This window comes from Ceratotherium simum, chromosome 13, assembly GCF_057802395.1.
Source record: "Ceratotherium simum simum isolate JZ-2026a chromosome 13, ASM5780239v1, whole genome shotgun sequence".
Lineage (NCBI taxonomy): Eukaryota > Metazoa > Chordata > Mammalia > Perissodactyla > Rhinocerotidae > Ceratotherium > Ceratotherium simum.
Window position 1 is genome coordinate 17,911,104 of NC_141912.1, and position 20,165 is coordinate 17,931,268.

The following is a 20,165-nucleotide window of genomic DNA, read 5'->3' on the forward strand; positions in this document are numbered from 1 at the left end:
CACAATGATACCATAAAAGATCAGAATGAGAATAAAGGAGATATTGTAAAGAAAAAAACCCTAAGATAAAAAACAAAAACAGTACAGATAAAATAAACAAATGAGAAGCAGCAAGAAACAGAAAATTATGAAGGCTTCATTTAGTCATAATGAATAAAAGTAAAGAGACAAGTTTAAAATGGTTAGAAAGATAATAGATGTGAAAAGTATAGTCTATCAACCATAAAGGTGATTGATATTGCAGAAATAGATTCCAAAAACAGGACAGAAAATAATCAGAGATATAATATAGGAAAATCGACCTAAAGTAAATGAATGATTAAATCTTCCAGTTGATAGGGTACATCATACACCAAGAAAAGTTGATACAAAACTAGTAATATAAAAACATATTTTGTTAAGTTATTAAATAGAGCATCCTTCAAGTTTCTGGAAAGAAAAATCAAGTAATTTACAGATAGGAAAATCTGGCCTCAGAATACTCAGTTTCAGAAGCAATGTAACAAAATATCCATTATATCACGTCAATTTGCTCTTCAGATATAAAAACAACAGAAAAGCATTTCCATGTGAAATAACACGTTCAGTGAAACTCAGCAACAATGAAACTTTTTTGAAAAACCTGCTTGAAGGTACAATATAGCCATTTAAGAGGTGAATCAAAATAAAGAATACCGACGTTAGGAAACCATGATAATAGGACATGGAGTTAAACACAATTTATTTAAATAACACTCGAAGATAAAACAACTGGGTAACCATTATTAACCCAGATATATGATAAACCATTAAAAATTAAAAGCAATAAACTCAGAGGAAAGGAGGCATAGAGGTTATTAATTACCTCATCTTTCATAGAAGGAGTTAATTAATAATGGTGACTAAATTAAAATATGTAAGTTAAATAAATCCATGCTGACTACAATTTATTGATGATTTTAATAATTTTTTTCTTAAACTTAGAGGAATCTTTTAGTATCTATTACTTTGTATGATTAAAAAAATCTGAAGTTCTACAATTCTTCCATTTACCCTAGTTGCTTTTTCTGTCACTAAATTCATGTTAAATTAAAATTACTAGTCACTATTTTTAAATAACATTTATCCAGAGATTCTATTTTGAAATTATTTTTGTCTTTTGTTCTCTCTACATATTTTTGTCTCCATTTATCTATAGTTTTCTTTCAATAAATGTAGACATGTTATTGAAATATTCTATATGGAATATTAAGAGTAACACTTCCTCTTTTAAGTAATTTATTGCTTTTGTTTTCCCTAGTGTGGCCTAATTTAGTTTTAGGTTAAATATATATCATCACTTTAAAATTATTTTGATAAATTAATTTGAAATTATTCTTCAAAGTCCATAGGAAAGCATTGGGAAGACCAAGGTACAAAATATTGGTCTCCTACTATATAGTGAAGAACAAAGAGGATCAGGTTTAGTCAGCCTCCTGAGGCAGTCCAAACATACCAGGATTTGCAGCTTACTCATTTGTTAATTCCAGGAGAAATTTGGTTGCCTTTTTTACTCACATTTTAAAACTCCCACATCTGTTAGCCTTCAGTTTATTTGTTTGATTTACTATTTTGCTGCTGGGTGTAGGAGAAAGAGATTGTCTAGGAAAAGACTGAAGAAGAAAGAAAATGAAGACTGGTAAGGATTAGGGGAGTAAATGGATACCCGTCTGTATTAGTCAGGAAAAATTAGGTTCTGCTATGGTAACAAATTAACCCAGAACCTCAGTGACAGTGCAACAAAGTCTGATGACATTAGGAAGCTACTTTACCAGCAGCTATTCTCAAGCTGTTGACTCAGAGAGCCAGACTGCTGCCCTTTTAACAGTAATCCCAACAATCATTGAAACAAAGGAAGAGAGAACATAGAGGACTCATTCTTGCACTTTTTTTCCATTGGCCTAAAAGTGAAAAAACTCAGTTTTACTTATAGCCTATTGGCTAGTCCTAGTCACATGGTCCTAATCTAACTGCAATAAAACCTGGGGAATGCAGTATGCCTGTGTGTTCAGGAAGAAGACAATAAAACAGAATTTGGGGGACGCTTAATATAACCTCTTCCACATGATGTGAAAGTGAGACAATTATGTGGTTAAACATAATAATCTGAGAAATTAAAAGAACAGAAAACTTTAAAATAATTATTACTCCACATACATGATAAAAGAAAGACAAAATAAAAACCTGAGAGTAAATTGCTAGTGAGAAAATTTGCTCAAATAAGTGGAACCAAGTTGTTTTTTATTCCCTGTAACACTGTTCATAATAGGGAAAATCAGGAAAAAAATGTTCATAGCTAAACAAATTAAGGTATATCCATGCCACAGACTATCACTCAGAAATTTGGAAGAATGAGTTATATCTATCTGTAAAATTCACCATATGCCAAAAAATTAGATAGCCTAAATGAAATGGGTCAATTCCTAGAAACACACAGACTTCCAAACTGGCACAAGAAACTTACAAATATGAATAGGCCTATAACAAGTAAAAAGATTGAATTACTAATTTAAAACTTCCCACAAAGAAAAGCCAGGATTCATTGGCATCACTGGTGAATTCTACCAAACATTTAAAGAAGAATTAACACCAATTCTTCTCAAACTTTTCTGAACACTTGACGATGAGGAAACTTGCCAACTCATTCTTTGATGCCAGTATCACCCTGCTGCCAAAACCAAAAATATCATAAGGGAAAAAAAACCCTACATAACAATATACTTTATGAATATAGATCCTCAACAAAATACTAGCAAACCAAGTCCAGAGATGCATACAAAAAATTATACACCATGACCAAGGGTAATTTATTCCAGGAATGCAAGATTTGTTAAACAAATGAAAATCAATCAATATAATATAGCATACTAATAGAATAAAGAACAAAAACATTTTTTTCTCAGTGGGTACAGAAAAAGCATTTGACAAAATTCAATATCCTTTCATGATAAAAACATTCAACAAACTAGGAATAGAAGGGAACTTCCTCAGTCTGATACAGGGCATCCTTGATAAACCCAAATCTAACACCATACTTAATGATGAAACACTGAAAGCTTTCCCCCTAAGATCAGGAAGAAGACAAGGCTGTCTGTCCTTAATACTTTTATTTAACATTGTGCTAGAGATTCTAGCCTGGGCAATTAGTCAAGAGCATGAAACAAAAGGCATCCAGATTGGAAGGGAAAAGTAAAACTATCTCTATGAGATGCTCTTATCTATAGAAAATCATAAGAAGTCCACAAGAAAAGCCTATTAGAGCTAAAAACATGTTCAGCAAGGGTGCAGGATATAAGATCATATCCAAAAGCCAATTGTGTTTCTATATCTTAACCATCAACAATCTGAAAGTGCAAGTAGGAAAACAATTCCATTTACAATAACATCAAAAAAATATGATAAGAACTGAATAGATGGAACTGTTAAAGGACTAAATAAATGGAAAGACATCCTATGTTCATGTATTGGAAAAATTAATATTGTTAAGATAGCAGTATACCTCAAATTGATCTACACATTCAATCTACACATTCAACACAGTCCCTATCAAAATCCCAGCTGACTTATTTGCAGAAATTGACAAGCTGATTCTAAAATCGCCTCACCTTCTCCCTCAGAAGGGAAGGGGAGAGGGAGGAGGGTGAAAGGGATAATTCGGTACATGTGTGTGGTGATGGGTTGTAATTAGTATTTTGGTGGTGAACATGATGTAATCTATGCAGAAATAGAAGTACAATGATGTACACCTGAAATTTTTACAATGTCATAAACCAATGTTACTGCAATAAACAAAAAATTAAAAAAAAATAAAAAATAAAATCGCCTCACACATATACAAAAATTAAATCATAATCAATCAAAAACCTAAAGCTAATAGCTAAAACTATAAACTCTTAGAAGAAAACATAAGCATAGAATTTCATGACCTTGGTTTAGGCAATGGTTTCTTAGCTATAACATCAAAAGTACAAGTAAAACAAAAACAAAAGTGTAAGTATCACCAACAAAAATTAGATGTCAGACTTAATCAAAGTTTAAAATAATATGTACATCAAAGGACATTATCGAGAAAGTGAAAAAGAATCTACATAATTTGAGAAGATATTTGCAAATCATGTATCTGATAAGGGTCTAGTATTCAGAATATGTAAACAACTCTTACAATTCAACAACAAAAAGATAAACAATCCAATTTTAAAAATGGGTAAATAATTTGAATAAACATTTGTCCAAAGAAGATATACAAGTGGCTAAAAGCACATGAAAGGATGCTTAACATCATTAATCATTAGGGAAATGCAAACCCAAACCATAATTAAATACCACTTCACCTCCACTAGGATGGTTATAATCAGAAATACAGACAATAATAACGATGTGGAGGTATTGGAATCCTTATACACTGCTGATGGGATTATAAAATGGCATAGCCACATTGGAAAACAGTTTGGCAGCTCCTTAAGCTGGTGTTACCATACTTCAAATCAAGTGTTACTATATGACCCAGCAATTCCAATCCTAATCATGTATACAAGGGAAATGAAAACGTATAAGCATATGTCTGCACAAAAACTTGTATGTGCATGGTCAAACATATGGATAAAAATATTTGGTATATCCGTACAATGGAATATTCAGCCACAAAGAGAAATGAAGTACTGATACATGACACAACGTGGATGCCTTTGAAAGTATTATGCTACATGAGAAAAGGCAAATACAAAAGACTACGGATTCCATTCATATAAAATGTCAAGAATAGGCAAATCTAAGTAGAGACACAAAGTAGATTAGTGTTTTCTAGGAGCTTGGGGAAGTGGAGAATGGAAAGTAACTGCCAATGAGTAAGGGATTTCTTTTGGGGTGATGAAGTTTTCTGGAATTAATATTGTTTATGGTTGCACAACTTTGTGAACATACTAAAAACTGCTGAATTGTACATTTTAAAAGAGTAAATTTTATGTTACATGAATTATATCTCAAAATACTGTATGAGAAAAAAGTTCACCAAGGCAAATTGTCAATAAGGAAAAGAAAGTTATAGAATGAAATAGAGTGTAATCCCACCTACTTAAAAATGTATGCCTAGGGGCCGGCCCTGTGCCATAGCGGTTAAGTGCGCGCGCTCTGCTGCTGGTGGCCCGGGTTCGGATCCTGGGTGTGCACCGATGCACCGCTTGTCAGGCCATGCTGTGTCGGCGTCCCATATAAAGTAGAGGAAGATGGGCACGGATGTTAGCCCAGGGCCAGTCTTCCTCAGCAAAAAGAGGAGGATTGGCATGGATGTTAGCTCAGGGCTGATCTTCCTCACACACACACACACACACACACACACACACAAAAATGTATGCCTATCCATGTGCACACTCATATGAAAATGCATAGAGAAAGGACTGGAGTCATATAAAGAGAACTGTATTGGGAAGATTTCAAAGGGGGGACTCCTTACTCTCTCTATTTTGTAGTTTTTGAATGTTATATGTAGAGAATATATTCATATGTTATATAAAACTAAACAAAAAGAAAATGAAGTTAGAAAGTTTGAGATAGACACTATCATACTCCATCTTCAATACTCAGTTCATTTCTCTCCATTTTATGAAGTATTCCTTGATCCTTACATCTTTTACTGATTTGTCTTATCTCACTCTTACAACCCACACATCCCATGCTACATAATTTAGTGCCTATCATATGTTTAAATGAACCAATCATATGTGAAAGCACTTGCTAACCTGTGAAACACAAAACAAATATCATGGCAACATGTTGGGCAGTCTTTTGGCATTGTCAGTGTGAAATTAAGGATAGCAAAGGCAAGATTGGAAGTAAAGGTCAGAAGTTGGAGAAAGCAGAGTTGGGTGCTGAACCTACATCCTTAAAATAATAATGGTGTCAGAGGTCAAACTGAGATTGTATATTCTGAATTAACATAAAGAAAGACCTCAAATCTAGCAATTTCTGGGCAAATCGATTTCAAGCAAGCAGTGTTTGATAAGAGAGCAATCGTAGTAAGTCCAGAACTCACATAGAAAGTTTTCTGCTATTCTTTGAAGAAAAAAAAAAATGCATCAAAACAAAAACTACAAGACCTAAGTGAATAGGTTGGTGGTCTAGTGGTTAAGATTCAGCACTCTCACCACAGCGGCCTAGGTTCATTTCCAGTCAGGGAATCACACCTCCTGTCTGTCGGTTGTCATACTATGGTCACTGCGTGTTGCTGTGATGCTGAAAGCTATGCCACCAGTATTTCAAATACAGCAGAGTCACCCCTAGTGGACAGATTTCAGTGGAACTTCCAGACTGAAACAGATGAGAAGAGGACCTGCCCACCCACTTCCAAAAAAATGGGCCATGAAAACCCTATGGCTATCAGTGGAGCATTGTCTGATACAGCACTGAAAGGTGAGAGGATGGCGCAAAAACACCAGGCCAGGGCTCCACCCTACTGTGCACAGAGATGGCTAGGAGTTGGAATTGGACTCAACAGCACTAACAACGAGGAATGGATAAGTACACTTCATAATGGTCTTAAAAGCAAAGTTCTTGTCATAATATTGTTTTTATCTCTGCCTTCATGTTGTTTCATGTGTTAGGCTCAATTCCTCAGTTAGATTTCAAAATTGCAATCTACCAAGATTGTTGGATTTTGGGAAAACGCTCATATTTATTGTGCAGCAGCCTCTAGCACTTATTAGATTGAGAACCTGATTAATTTTGTTGATTTAATTGATAGACTGGCCAGTTACAGTGGGCTTGAAAAATGAAAATTAATTTTCCAAAAATATTGAGTCTGTTTTGACTACACCCAAATTAATATATTGCATGGTCATGATCACCCGATAAAACTTGCAACACCTATTTCACAGGGATCATAATAAATCTGACATGGGAAATAAAGTAGAAAAAGGAATTTATCTGACTGTCCCAAACAGCCAGAGTCTGACCGGGCTCTTAAAAATAATCTCTCTTGCTAACCTTTACTAATGTGATTATGATTATTTTTAATGCTCTTCTCATAGCAGATAACATGTGTTGAGAGTGTATGCACTAGGCACTAAGTTAAACATTTTTATGTGTATTATCTCATTTAATAATCACAACAATCCTATGCAGTAGGTACTATAATCAATTTATTGTACAAATGAGAAAGCTGAGATGAGTGAGTATAAACAACTTGTCCATGACCACACAGCTAGGTGGTGGTGAAGATGTGATTCTGTTTCAAGCCTGCTTAACTCCCAAATTCATGTTCTTTACCAATATACCATTCTAGCTACACAATGCTTAGTATCTGAATATTACTGAGGATCCTGGATTCCCATGTGATCCTGCCGTGGTCGTCTACTTCTTTAGGTCTTCAAAGGACGTGTGTATCCAGAGGACAAATCCCATTAGGGATTTAGTCTCCAACCCCAATAAGATATCTGGTGAACTAGTCTAGATTCTGCGGATGACTCTTCTCGTAGAGGCTAATGTTGGTCCAAGTGGCCTCCTTTTTCCCTTCTTCCTGAGTCCATCCACTTAATGCGCCAGTGCTGAAGGTATGAGTCTAGAAGAAATGACCAAGCAAGAGCGTCAGAAACTCATGTTTTCTCTCCTTGTTCTCCCTCATTTCCCCCTTTTTGCTCTGCTTATTCAATGACTCTATTTAATATATCTCATCAATAAAGATATTTTCTTTTTTTGTGTGTGAGGAAGATTAGCCCTGCGCTAACATCCGTGCCCATCTTCCTCCACTTTATATGGACACAGCCACAGCATGGCTTGACAAGTAGTGTGTCGGTGCGCACCCGGGATCAGAACCCTGGGCCGCCGCAGCGGAGTGCGCGCACTTAACCGCTCCGCCACTGGGCCAGCCCCAAGATATTTTCTAAGATAAAAAAAGGAGCAAGGTGGAAAAAAAAGAGAAAACCTCCAGAGAGAGAGGTTTTCAATTTTTTATTTTGGCAGAAAAACCAGGAAGCTTGTTAAGCACAAAAATGCCAACATCAACCTATCAAAGGGTATTCTGCCAACAGTCTGTTTCAGGAATCATGAGAATCCATTTGATTAGATGATAAGGAAGGGAAACGTCCAAGATTAAGAGAAATGGAAACACTTTTATCCAAAAGGCGAGAGTTCCAGATAGTTACTTATCATTTCATGCACCTCAATGGTCCGGGAAAGCAGGAATAGACTCTTTTAATTTGTCTGGAACTGATGACACCATGAACGTATTGAGTATGTAATTAATAATATTTTAAAATGGGAAAACAATAGTTTTCTGTTCACGTTTAGCTTGAGAAGGAGATCCAGAAAAGTGTGGCATTCATCTATATAGAAAATTCACGTGAGAGATAAAAACTGACTACTTTACCTTTATTTGTTTTTTTTTTTGTTTGTTTTGGTGAGGAAGATTGTCCCTGAGCTAACATCTGTGCCAATCTTCCTCTACTTTATATATGGGACATTGCCACAGCATGGTTTGATGAGTGGTGTGTAGGTCACGCCTGAGATCCAAACCCGTGAACCCTGGGATGCTGAAGCCGAGCACGCGAACATAACCACCAGGCCGGCCCCAACTACTTTACCTTTGTGAATAATAAGGAAAAGATTTTCAAAACACTACTTTTTTTTTTTCAAAAGTGACATAATGAAGAAAGATATAAGAGAGAAAGAAAAACAAAGCAAAAGAGAAAAGTTAGGCAACTCCCAAGAAATCAAAGTTTATTGGACTAAAAATCAGAAACAATGCTAAATAAAGAAAAAAGCAATGAATTCACATAAATCAGAGAGGAGATGTCGCTGTTAATGAAGAGAAGCACACAAACAAAACCTCTAGTGCACAAAGCAATGAATCCCTCACTATCTCATATTTCAAGCAAACCACAAGAGAGTGCGGGGAAAAAATGAGAGCAACACTTGCAGCTGAAATAACTCTTAAAGGGATAAATTCTTCTCTTTGTCTTACATTTTCTCATGATTTTCCTCTTGGAATTCAGCAAGCTCTTTTAAAAGAAGATACTTATAAATGCTGATCTAGCCTTTCACTGGATTAAATTTGTTTCTCTCCACAGTTCTTCTCCGATATTATTGAACATGCCCATAGATTTCTTCTTCACCAAAATTTTTATCCATAACTAAAGTATACCACCTCAAAGCGTCCAGAAGCCCACACCTAACACCCACGAGCACAGATCTGCAAAAACATTTTTCAATGAGTGGGTGGCTGATTTATGGTATGATGATGCAATGTATTCATCTCCTATACAACTTCTCTGATGATTTTCAAGGATGTATCTACACATTATTGGTAGTCTGATTAGCATCAGTAGACACAGCAGCAGCAAACATCCTGTGTACTTCCCCACCCCCACCTCATTCCTGTCACATGTTTCTACCATTTGAGTTATGATCTCATTCCTAATAGCCTCGAATAGGAGATTATGGAGGTTTTTTTCCCCTTTTTTTCCAGTGGGGCTAAAGCCAGCAGGGAATCTTCATTAAAATTCACCAAAAGGCCCATTTGTTTGCCATTTCCCTTCCCTCAACTCCCATATCCCTCCTACCCTGCTGTGAACTCTTCACAGAGCAGAGGGGTGACCCGTGGAAATCTCACCGCCATGTCGGGGTGCACAATCCAGAGAAACATTCTGAGCTGCTCCTGTCTGTCAAATGAAGATGATAAATATTTACTGTCTCTGGACACCCCTCCAGGTAGTTTTATATTCACGATTTTATTTTATTCTATATTTTAGGAAACAAGATTTCTTTCCTCATGAACAGGTGCAAATACTGCTGGCATTTATAACATTCCTCAAAGTCAAGGACTAAGAGAGGATCTAGGCTTGCACGATGTTAGTTGTTACAAGGGACCAATATCAGAGGATATTTTTTGAGGTGGTTGTTATTGTTGTTGGTTATTGCTTTCTTCCTCTTCATCCCAGTGAGACATAACTTTGCCAGAGTCATACTTCATACTCATCTATAGGAACATCTGGCCCATGTCTAACATTTAATTTCCACACCATTAGAGTCAAACAATACGTGTACATCAGTAGATAATGTAATGCATTATCACGCAAGGCAGAGAGTAGCAATTTATTAGCCTAATTTAAAATAGCCTTCAGCAAAAAATAGTGCATCTTAATTCAGAGTTCTGAATGGAATGACATGTTTTCCAGTAAAATCCAAAAGTATATACTCAAACATGCTTTGGAAAAACTTTCCTGCATACATTATCTTCTGAATTATTCAAGAAGGAAATATCAATTCTGTTTTTTATGTTCTAAACCAATTTTATCCATAATAACACAAAAAGAGATAATGGCCTTAAGAGAAGAGGAAAAAAGGAATTCCCTGGAACATAAGTAGACCCCACATCTTTATTTTTTAGAAATCACAACTTGAATGTGTAGGTTACTCACAATTTCTTTGCATATACTTAAAATCACAGAAAATTGCTTGCTTTGAATATAGCATGAATTTTGCTTCAATTTCTTCTCCTTAAGACATTTTCATTACTATTTTAGGTTTATAGACAATGGATATGTAGAGTCTTAGCTTGCCTTTGTGGAAGAATATTATAACTTTTCTAAGGATTTAAATGATATAATCTTAGAAAGTAGCTTAAACTATGGAGCCTGCACAAACCATTGTTATTAAAAACAGGTGTATTCAAATATCGTCTCAGTTCTTATTAATGAAAATCAACGTCTAGTTTCTTGACACAAATATCTGACATAGAAAGATGTGCAGTACTTGTTAACACTGATAGAAAACATTTCCATTCCCCTAAATATTATAAATGGAAATAATAGTATATACTTATAGCAAGTATATGGCAATATAAATTCTGAATTCTGTGACACTAATCAAAGCATAGTCATAAGGCTCATTGGATGCGACAATTCAGTCTCAAAATAGGTGGGCAAAATTTGTCATCTTGGGGTCCTCAGGTAGTCCTTAATCTGCTTTGGAATCTTCTTTCCCCAGTGATGTGCAAAGCCCATGGCCAGTCCTTGTGATGAATGCATATACCCAAGTTTTCGTGAGCTCATAGATTAATGAGGGAAGTAAGAAATGCACATACAAAACCAGAGTACATAATATAAAGTGCTAAATACCATAAAAATTTGGAAAAAGTGCGTTGGGAGATGAAGGAGAAAGGGATTTTTTTCTGGCTTTGGGCGACAGAAAGGCTTCAAAACAGAGTTTGCTTTGTGCTGAAATTTAGGGGACAGGTTGGCATACACTGGATATGTTCAGTGACACAGCCCAGAAGGCAAGATCCTGGCCCTTTAAGAGAGTTGCTGAGACTGTACGTCAGTCATGGTGTACCAGAATTAATATGGACCACCCTGCCCCCAAATCCCCATGTTCTACTACCAGGTTTTCTCCCAATAATCCTAATCTCTAGTTTGGATTCACCAGTTAGGTTAAAAATATTTGCTCCTGTTCACTTGTTGAGATCTTCTCTTTGGAACCTATAATGTGACTAATATTTTGTTCCCTCTCTTCCACTCCTGCGTTGTGATAGCTGGCCAATTTTGGTTTGGTACTGCTACTCCCTGACCTGTGATTAGCATGGGAGCAAATGGAGGAACCATCCAGGAGAGTGAGGTTTTGTCCTAATCCCTGATTGCCTGAGCTAACTTCTGGACTTTTTACTACATGAACTTCTAAAACCTGTTTTCACCCTTGATAGTCTTCAAATCAGTTTGTGGCTTCATTACTTCACTTTACCCTAGAAGGCTTGAATTTATAACAGATCTAGGAAATTTGTCCACAACCTCAAATACCTAGTCACACGTGCCTTACCCTACACTCAACCCCCAGCGCAGAGGTGCATATGCAAATTAGGTTCCCCAGTCTTCCAAAGTTTTCTAAAGCTGGGAATGGATAGTAACCTTGAGTCGCAGCCTTCTGTTCTATATTATAATAAATGTAATATAGCAAAACAAATTAAAAAGAAGGGTAAAAATTTTAAAGTTAAAATCCACCTCCCCAATCTCAATTTCCCAGTCCCAGCATCATTTCCCAGAGATAATTACATTTAAATGTTTCTAATTTTAGTTCTTGTAGTAATTATCACCATAATTATAAGTACTGGGCTTTTGATAGCTTATATAGACTTCATTCTGGAAAGAAGAGGAATTTAGTTCACTTACTAGAGTCTTCGCCGATGTCCATTCCAATTTATATTATTATTTTCCATTCTTCAAGTGATTACATTCATAATTTAAAATGATATTTGCTCTTCAATTTCAAAATTATCTCCACCATATAAGATTCTTTTTTTTTTGCCCGATAAATATTTATTGAGTGCCCACATTGAGCAAATCCTGTGCTAGATTCTGGCAATAAAACAGTGAGTAAAACAGACATAAACCCTGTCATCATGGAAATTACCACGTAACGAAAAAGGCAAAGATCAATCAATAATAACACAAACAAGATTCAATGACAAATGCTGCCCAGAAGTTCATAGTTACGAGAATTTATATTAAGGAGGTCAGGGATGGCTTCTCAGAAGAGGTTACCCTTGATAAGAAATCTGAAGGATGAATAGGATTTAAGTCTGTGGAAAATGGTAACAAGAGCATCCCAGGCACAGGAACAGCTCATGTAAAGGCCCTGTGGCAGAGACCTCATGATGAGTGTGATATGGAAGAACCCAGCGAGACTCAAATGGAGAAATTTGGGAAGAGCAAAGGGGTAAGAGAAAAGATAAATAAAGGCCAGGCAGGCCGAGCTTTGCAGGCTTTATTAAGGGGTTTTGCCTTTATCCTAAGAGCAGGAGGAAGGCACTTAATGGTTTTTAAGCAGAGGCAAATCATTATCAGAATAGAATTTCAAAAAGTTTATCCTGACTAATGTTTAGTGGATATGAATAAATGGGCTGGAGTATTATTTTTTTCCACCTAGCTCTTCTGTCAGTTTTAAGCTTGCTTTTAAATTACCAAGATTTTTGTTATTTTCATTTACTTTGTTACTTTATATGAGCCTTCAATGTTTTCCCTATAGGTTGAGTGTAAATGTTAAAAACAATAAAAATATCTATGACCCAGCAATCCCACTCCTAGGTATTTGCCCATATGCAAATAAGTGCACACATCCACCAAAATACTGTGGAAGGATGTTCACGGCTGCCTTATTCATAATGCCAAAAACCAAAAACAACTCAAATGTCCAAAAGAAGAATAGCTAAATTGTGGCGTATAAATGAAGTGATATATTAAATATTACACAGCAATGAAAAGAGAATGAACTACTGGCAAACACAATGATAAGCATGACTCTCACAGCAAAAGAAGCCAGGCGCAAAATAATACACATCATAAGAGTGCATTTAGACGAAGTTCAAGAACTGACAATACCAATGAATAGAGATAGATGTGGGAATGGTGATTACCATTTTGTGTGGGGAGAGAGATGACTGGAAAGGGACATAAAGACACCTTTTGGGAGTCTAGAAGTGTTCTACATTTTTATCTTAGTAGTCGTTACTTAGGTGTATATACCTTTAAAATTCATCAAACCTTATGAAGATTAGCTAATTTGATGCTCATTAGTCTCTATATATTCTACCTCAATAAAAATGTGAAAAGAAAAACAATAAACAGCATTTACAATACTATGATATTACAAATACTCCAGATCCAAGTGACACATTTGGCACAGATTCATGTGTACTCCTCTAAGGAGACTATTCCAAGAGTAAAGGTCAAATTGATTTTTTTTTATCTTATAGTCTATAATTTTCTCCAAGTCATACCATATGGACAGTGTACTTTCAAAGTCCTTGCATGTCAAAAAATATGTCTGTTTCACTCTCTCATTTGTTTAGCTCTAAATCATTTTCCCTCAGAACATTGAAGGAATTGTTCCATTGTTTTCTAGAATATTATTTTGTTAATGAAAAGTCTAAAGTTATTCTAATTTTTATAACTTTAAAATTTTCCTTTGAAAGCTTTAGGGAGCTTTCCTTTACACTTACAGTTCTGAAATTTCACCATAATAAATGTGGATATTGTACTGGATTCCCATTGTTGCTCAACAAATTACCATAAATTTAGCAATTTAAAACACCTGTTAATTATACCATAGTTTCTTAGGTCAGAAGTCCAGGAAAGTCTTAGCTAAATTCTCTGCTCAAGGTCTCACAAGGCTAAAATCAAGGTGTTTAGTGGGCTGCATTCTCATCTGGAGACTTGACTAGGGAGGAATTTACTTCCATGGTCCCTTAGGTTGTTGGCAGAATTCATTTTCTTGAAGCTGTAGAATTCACAACAGCTTGCTTCTTCAAAGGCAGCAAGAGAAAGAGAGAGTTTCTCCTTCCAGTCTCTGAGCTCAGGAAAGTACTAAGCCCCCTTTGAAAAAGCTCACTTGTTTAGGTCAGGCATACTTAAGATAATCTCTCTTTTGATTAACTCAAAGTCAGGCTGATTAAGGACCTTAATTATATCTTCAAAATCCCTTCACTTTTACCATGTAGTGTAACCTAGCATAGAGTTACATCCATGATGGTCCTGGGCCCCTCCTCATACCCAAGGGGAGACTATATAGGGCATGTACGTAAAGAGGTGGGAATCTTGGGGGCCATCTTAAAATACTACCTACTACAGATTTTTTAAAATTATTTTTTACTCTTTTTGATACTCATTTCTATATTCACAAAATTCTGAATAAACTGAGTTCAAGAAATGTTTGTTGAATATACAAATAATAAATGAATACATTGTTACTTTATAGCCCTTTTTAAACCTGAAGATGTGAATCTTTCTTCTACTCAGAGAAATTTTCCATCTTCAACAGTATGTTTTAACTTTCTATCTGAACTCTTAATGTATTTTTAATAAATATTATCCATGTCTCAATATTTTCTCTCATGTTTTTCATCTCTGTCATTTTGCTTTCTGTACTTAGACATAAGTGCATGGAGAGATAAACGTCTACAAATCTTTCAGATCCCAACTTTAATAACTTGTGTCCAAGTTTTTATTCAGTTATCCTATTCAATGTTTTATTTTGACAACCATATGTATCATTTCCAAGAACTATTTCTAGTTCTTTTATCCTGTTCAATTCTGGATAAGATAGGCTCTCAAATCTCTCTGAGAATACTGAAATCATAATTTTTAAGTTCTCTTTCCCTTCTGAATTATCTGTTTTTTTTCCAGAACCATTACTCTTTTTTATAAGCCCTCTCTTGTTGATTTTATAAACCCCCTTGTTGTAGGTGTTCCTCAAATGTCTGGTGAGCCTTGATTATTTATTTATATTTGTTAGTGAATGGCTGAGTAGTTTTGATGTGGTGGATGGTCCATAACTTTGATTCTATCTCTAAGATGCCGTGCTCTTTTCCATCTTTCTGCCTTAGCTCATACTGTTACTCTACCTGCATATGTAAGGCCTTCTTGGTCCCAGCATTCACAAACACCTCCTACCTCTTCAGTCAAAAACACACAGTTTAGAACATAATGTTAGTTGAACATATGTTAGCAGGTTACTGGTATGGTTTTCCTCTGCATCTATGTGGTCTGTTTTCCCACAGTCTCCCTTGAAAGGGTAGGCTGACTGCAGGCTTTGTGCGTGTGCATGAGGTGTGCCTTGTGACATAATTGACTTTAGTTGTACAGCAAAAGAGTGCAGGCAGTTAGTTGAGGAGCCAGCCAATACAAATTACTCTGAGGACACATTATCATTTTCCTCACTTAGTCAGATCTGTTTTTCTTTTAAAATATCTTGTCTGTTGGAAGGTTTACATTAGTCTTTGCTCTGCTTTTTCATGTACCAGCACCTACACCTATGGTCCCTAATTATCCCCTGGCAGATTGTTCCATTTTCTTAAATGGCAGCTCTTTGCATGTATCATAGGATGGATATGACTGTGAGTCATGCTGTACGAATGGATGTGGGGCTGTGGGTACCAAGACGTTGCTGGCTCAGTTGTTTAATAGAGAGTATGTTAATTAATTCCTTAATAACTACCCCACAGCCCACTTTTGCTCTCACTGCTTGACAACTTTGAGCATAGAGCCTTTCCTTTCTCTGCCAGAAAGAAGTATTCCCACTTCCATTGCAGCCTTCTGTGCAGTATCTGGTTCTGTTCTGGTGGTATATCCATTATTACGATTCCTTCTTTCCACCTTTCAGGTGGATGCTAGATCATAAAATGTTTTATTGATTGGAATAGGACTTGAAGCACAAGCAAGATTTATATTATTGTTCCTTTAATCAATATTTGAACATCTAGTTTACAAACACTAGTAGATACTACAGAAGATCAAAAGAAGAAAAAAAGAGTCTCTTCATCCCAGGACCTTAGACTCTAGTAGGATTTAAATAATTATAGCAGAGGAGTAAAGACATTCAAAGGCAGGAAGAAATAAATGAGCATGCCATGAATGATACAGAATCAAAGCTATGAACTGACTACTTCAGAATAGTCTGGTATGTTGAGTAATGAATTAGGGGCTACGCCAATGAGGGACTCCCAGAAGCTCATTCCCAAGCTATGGGTGGGAGTGAAGTCACTAAATCTGAGGGCTGGTAACTCAAGAGGATAATAGCTAAGAGTGATGGAGCTAATGTGAAATAGATAGGATAGAGCTTCTGGCTATTCCTAGGCACTTCCTTGGGCATCTCTGTAAGCTATTACAGATCACCCAGGGTGTATTATCTTTCTATTGCTGTGCAATACATTGCTACAAATCCAGCATCTTAAAGCAACACAAATTTATTATATCACAGTTTCCATAGCTCAGGAGTCTGGGCATAGAATGACTGGTTTCTCTGCTCAGGGTCTCATAAGTCTGAAATGAAAGTGTCAGGTAGACTAAGATCTCATGTGGATGCTCTGGGGAAAAATCCACCTCCAAGCTTATTCTTGTTGTTGGTAGAATTTAGTTTCTTGCAGTTGTAAGACTGAGGTTCCTCTTACTTGGCTGGCTGTCAGCCAGGGTCTGCTCTCAGCTCCTAAGAGTCACCTACATTCCTTGCCTTGTGGCCTCCTCCATATTCAAGCTAGCAGTAGCAAGTCAAATCCTCTCATGCTTCAAATCTTTGACCTTGTTTGTCTTTATCCTCTAGACTCAGATTTAAAGAGCTCATGTGATTAGGTCAGGCCCACTCAAATAATCTCCCTTTTGATTAGTTCAAAGTTAACTCAGTAGCAACCAAAATTACATTTCCAAAATCCCTTTTGCTATGTAACTTAATTGGAGAGATGTCCTATCATATTCAAGGGCTCCTTTCACAGTTAAAGGGAGGGAGTTATACATGGATGTGGATCCTTGGGGATCATCTTAGAATTCTGCTGACCACATGGGCTCTCAGAAACTACATTCCTTATGGCACCACTGCTAACAAGGAGAAAAAATATCAAAAACCTACGTCCCCTCCCTCTTTCCTTTTCTCTATTCATACCTACCCTCATAATTTATCCCATGCAGAGTCAAACTTCTCTGAAAAGAGACAAGCAAGAAACTGTTATGGGTAGAGACTTTGTCTTTAGGCCTTGTATTGAGGTCTATTTTTACTAGGCTAAATGAGTGCAATATAGAGATTATTATATGAATCCTTTATATATTCATTATATGAAAATGAATCCTTTATCTTTTCTGTTATTAACCTGAAGGTCAATCTGAAACCCCTGATTCTCCCACGAAGAAAAGGGAAATGAGTTAAATTTACATTTACAAAGTGTCTACCATGGACTAGGCACAATATTTTACATATTTATATATACGTTCACTTACATCAGTCTCACAGCATGTATGAATATTATTATTTCCATTTTATGGATGAGAAACCAAGGAGGCAAAATAACTTGGTCGAGGCCACACAAATGAAGTGAGGAAGCTAAGACTTTAATCTAGACTGAGGACTTTTACAGATGTTAGTGCACACCCTGGGAGGCAAGCACACAAAAAAGACAACTCTTTCTATTAGCAGATGTGAGAGACAGGCATGGGGATGCTTAGGTTGCTTTGCCTAGTGTCACAAATGAAGCTGTGTGGATCTGCAGGGCAAGTGTCTAGATATCCAAATTTGGTTCTAGGGCTTGACCTACTAAACCATTCATTGTACTGGGCAAATTCTCATTCTCATTCCTCCACAGGCCATAGGTCAATGTCACAGTTGGGGACTTGCACATAAGGATCTACAATGATGACTAGAGTGGCGCTGGGTCCACTTCGACTCTCCTTTCCTAGTCAAGGAGGCTTGAATAACAGTATAAGACAATATCTGAGACCCTAAATCCTGATAGAGGGGGCATTGTTGTCATGGCAGCTGTCTTAATGTGTTCAGGCTGCTATAACAAAACATCACAGACTGGGTGGCTTATAAACAACAGAAATTTATTTCTCACACTAGTAGAGCCTGGAAGTCCAAGATCAGAGTGTCAGCATGGTCAGGCGAGGGCTCTCTTCTGGGTCACAGACTTCTCATGATGTCCTCACATGGTGGAAGGGGCTAGGGAGCTCTATGGGTCTCTTTAATAAAAGCACTAATTCCATCCTTGAGGGCCCCACCCTCATAATTTAAGCACCACCTAAAGGCCTCACCTCCTAACACTGTCACATTTCACACATGAATTTTAGAGGGACACAAACATTCAGACCATAGCAGCAACATTCTAGGTATATTTTTATTTATTCATCTCATTACTGGAAATAAAAAAGATTTATAAGGGTTTACACAGATACAAAAAATATAACAACATAACATAAATAGTAACTTAAAGAATTCTTATTATTCATTAGGTACTAGGCACTTTCCTTAAAACAATCCTATTAGTTATGTACCAATATTGACCTCATTTTGTAAATGAGAACAAGGAATGTTAAGGAAGTGAAAGAATTCACTTGAAGTTAATCAGTTAATGAGTAATGGATGCAGGACTCAAACACAGGTCTTTACAACCCCAATATCCATGTTAAATAAGAAAGGAAAGTACGAGTATGAGCATAATTTGGCATGAGGAATAAAATACATACTATGAATTACTATGTACTTGATATGGGCAGAATTCAGATTGGACTTTAAACTTTCTATAAGATGGTAAAAAGAAGGAAATCTGATCAATCACTATTCTCAATATCTATTCCTAGGATGAAATCAATCACTCAACTATTCTTGATAGTACGATCACAAGAACATCCTACTCAGAGTCTGTGGAGAGGACCCTGCATAATTGTATGTATATAAGAGCTAATATTGTGAACATTTTACTCTAGGTCAAGTACTTGACATGCATTTTATCCTTAATTCTTATAATAAGCCGTGGTTTGAATAATATTATTATCTTCATTCGACACGTGGGCAAACTGAGACTTAGAGATGCTAACTAACTTGGCCAAGGTCACAGAGCCAGTGAGTGGTAATGTCACGATCGAAACTCAGATAGTCAGATGCAACTTGTGATCATTGTGCTATGCTGCCTCCAATGACCAGTTTATTAGTAGTCTTACAGTAGTTTCATGGTGCTATTTCTTATGGCGTTGCTAAATATAAGCATCACTCCAAAGCACAAGGCAGTAAAAAATAAAAGACTATTGAGAGACAATAAAACAGAGCAGGCAGAGAAATATACAGCTGAGTCCAGGGATAGATTCTTAGAGTATTTAGAGCATGAGTTTTCAACATGGGCAATATCATCCAACATGGGGTGACAGTTGGTTCTTGGGAGGCATAAAACCTTAGGTATTAAAGTGATTGTTGCCTTCCACAGGGCCACAGCACATAGACATATATACCGTATACCTCTGGTATTCAAACTTCACTAGGAGCAGGGAGGATATTGGAGGAAGGGAGGAATGTGTACAAAGGCTCTATAAGGGGACAATTAAAAAAAATTTTGAGAAATGATGGTTTAGAGAAATAGATTGCCTGCGTGTTCTTCAGATTATCTTCCTAGATATTATTTCTCCCACTTGTGGATTTGATAGCTGTGGAGCATCAGTGCATTCCAGATTATCTGCTCTGATCAAGAGGACAGTTGGCCTGTTACCAATTGTATACAATACTTACGCCAAGCAGATATCTGTGAAGGGATACATTTGACATTTCGTGTGAAGACTGAGTTGCCTAACAAATCCAGTAAGGACACAAGTGCAACTTCTGTGAGAAGGTGACAAAGTCTGTAAACTGTGCGAAGA

At 36.4% G+C, this 20,165-nt stretch overlaps 1 long non-coding RNA gene across 1 annotated transcript in view; it reads right to left on the bottom strand.

The window, feature by feature from the left end:
* Window positions 1-7,136: 7,136 nt before the first annotated feature.
* LOC147915382 (uncharacterized) overlaps window positions 7,137-20,165 on the bottom strand; it is a 76,337-nt gene continuing 63,308 nt past the window's right edge. The window contains exon 7 of the long non-coding RNA XR_015553974.1: window positions 7,137-7,570. This is a non-coding gene — a long non-coding RNA (uncharacterized LOC147915382). The remainder of the gene's footprint in view (window positions 7,571-20,165) is intronic.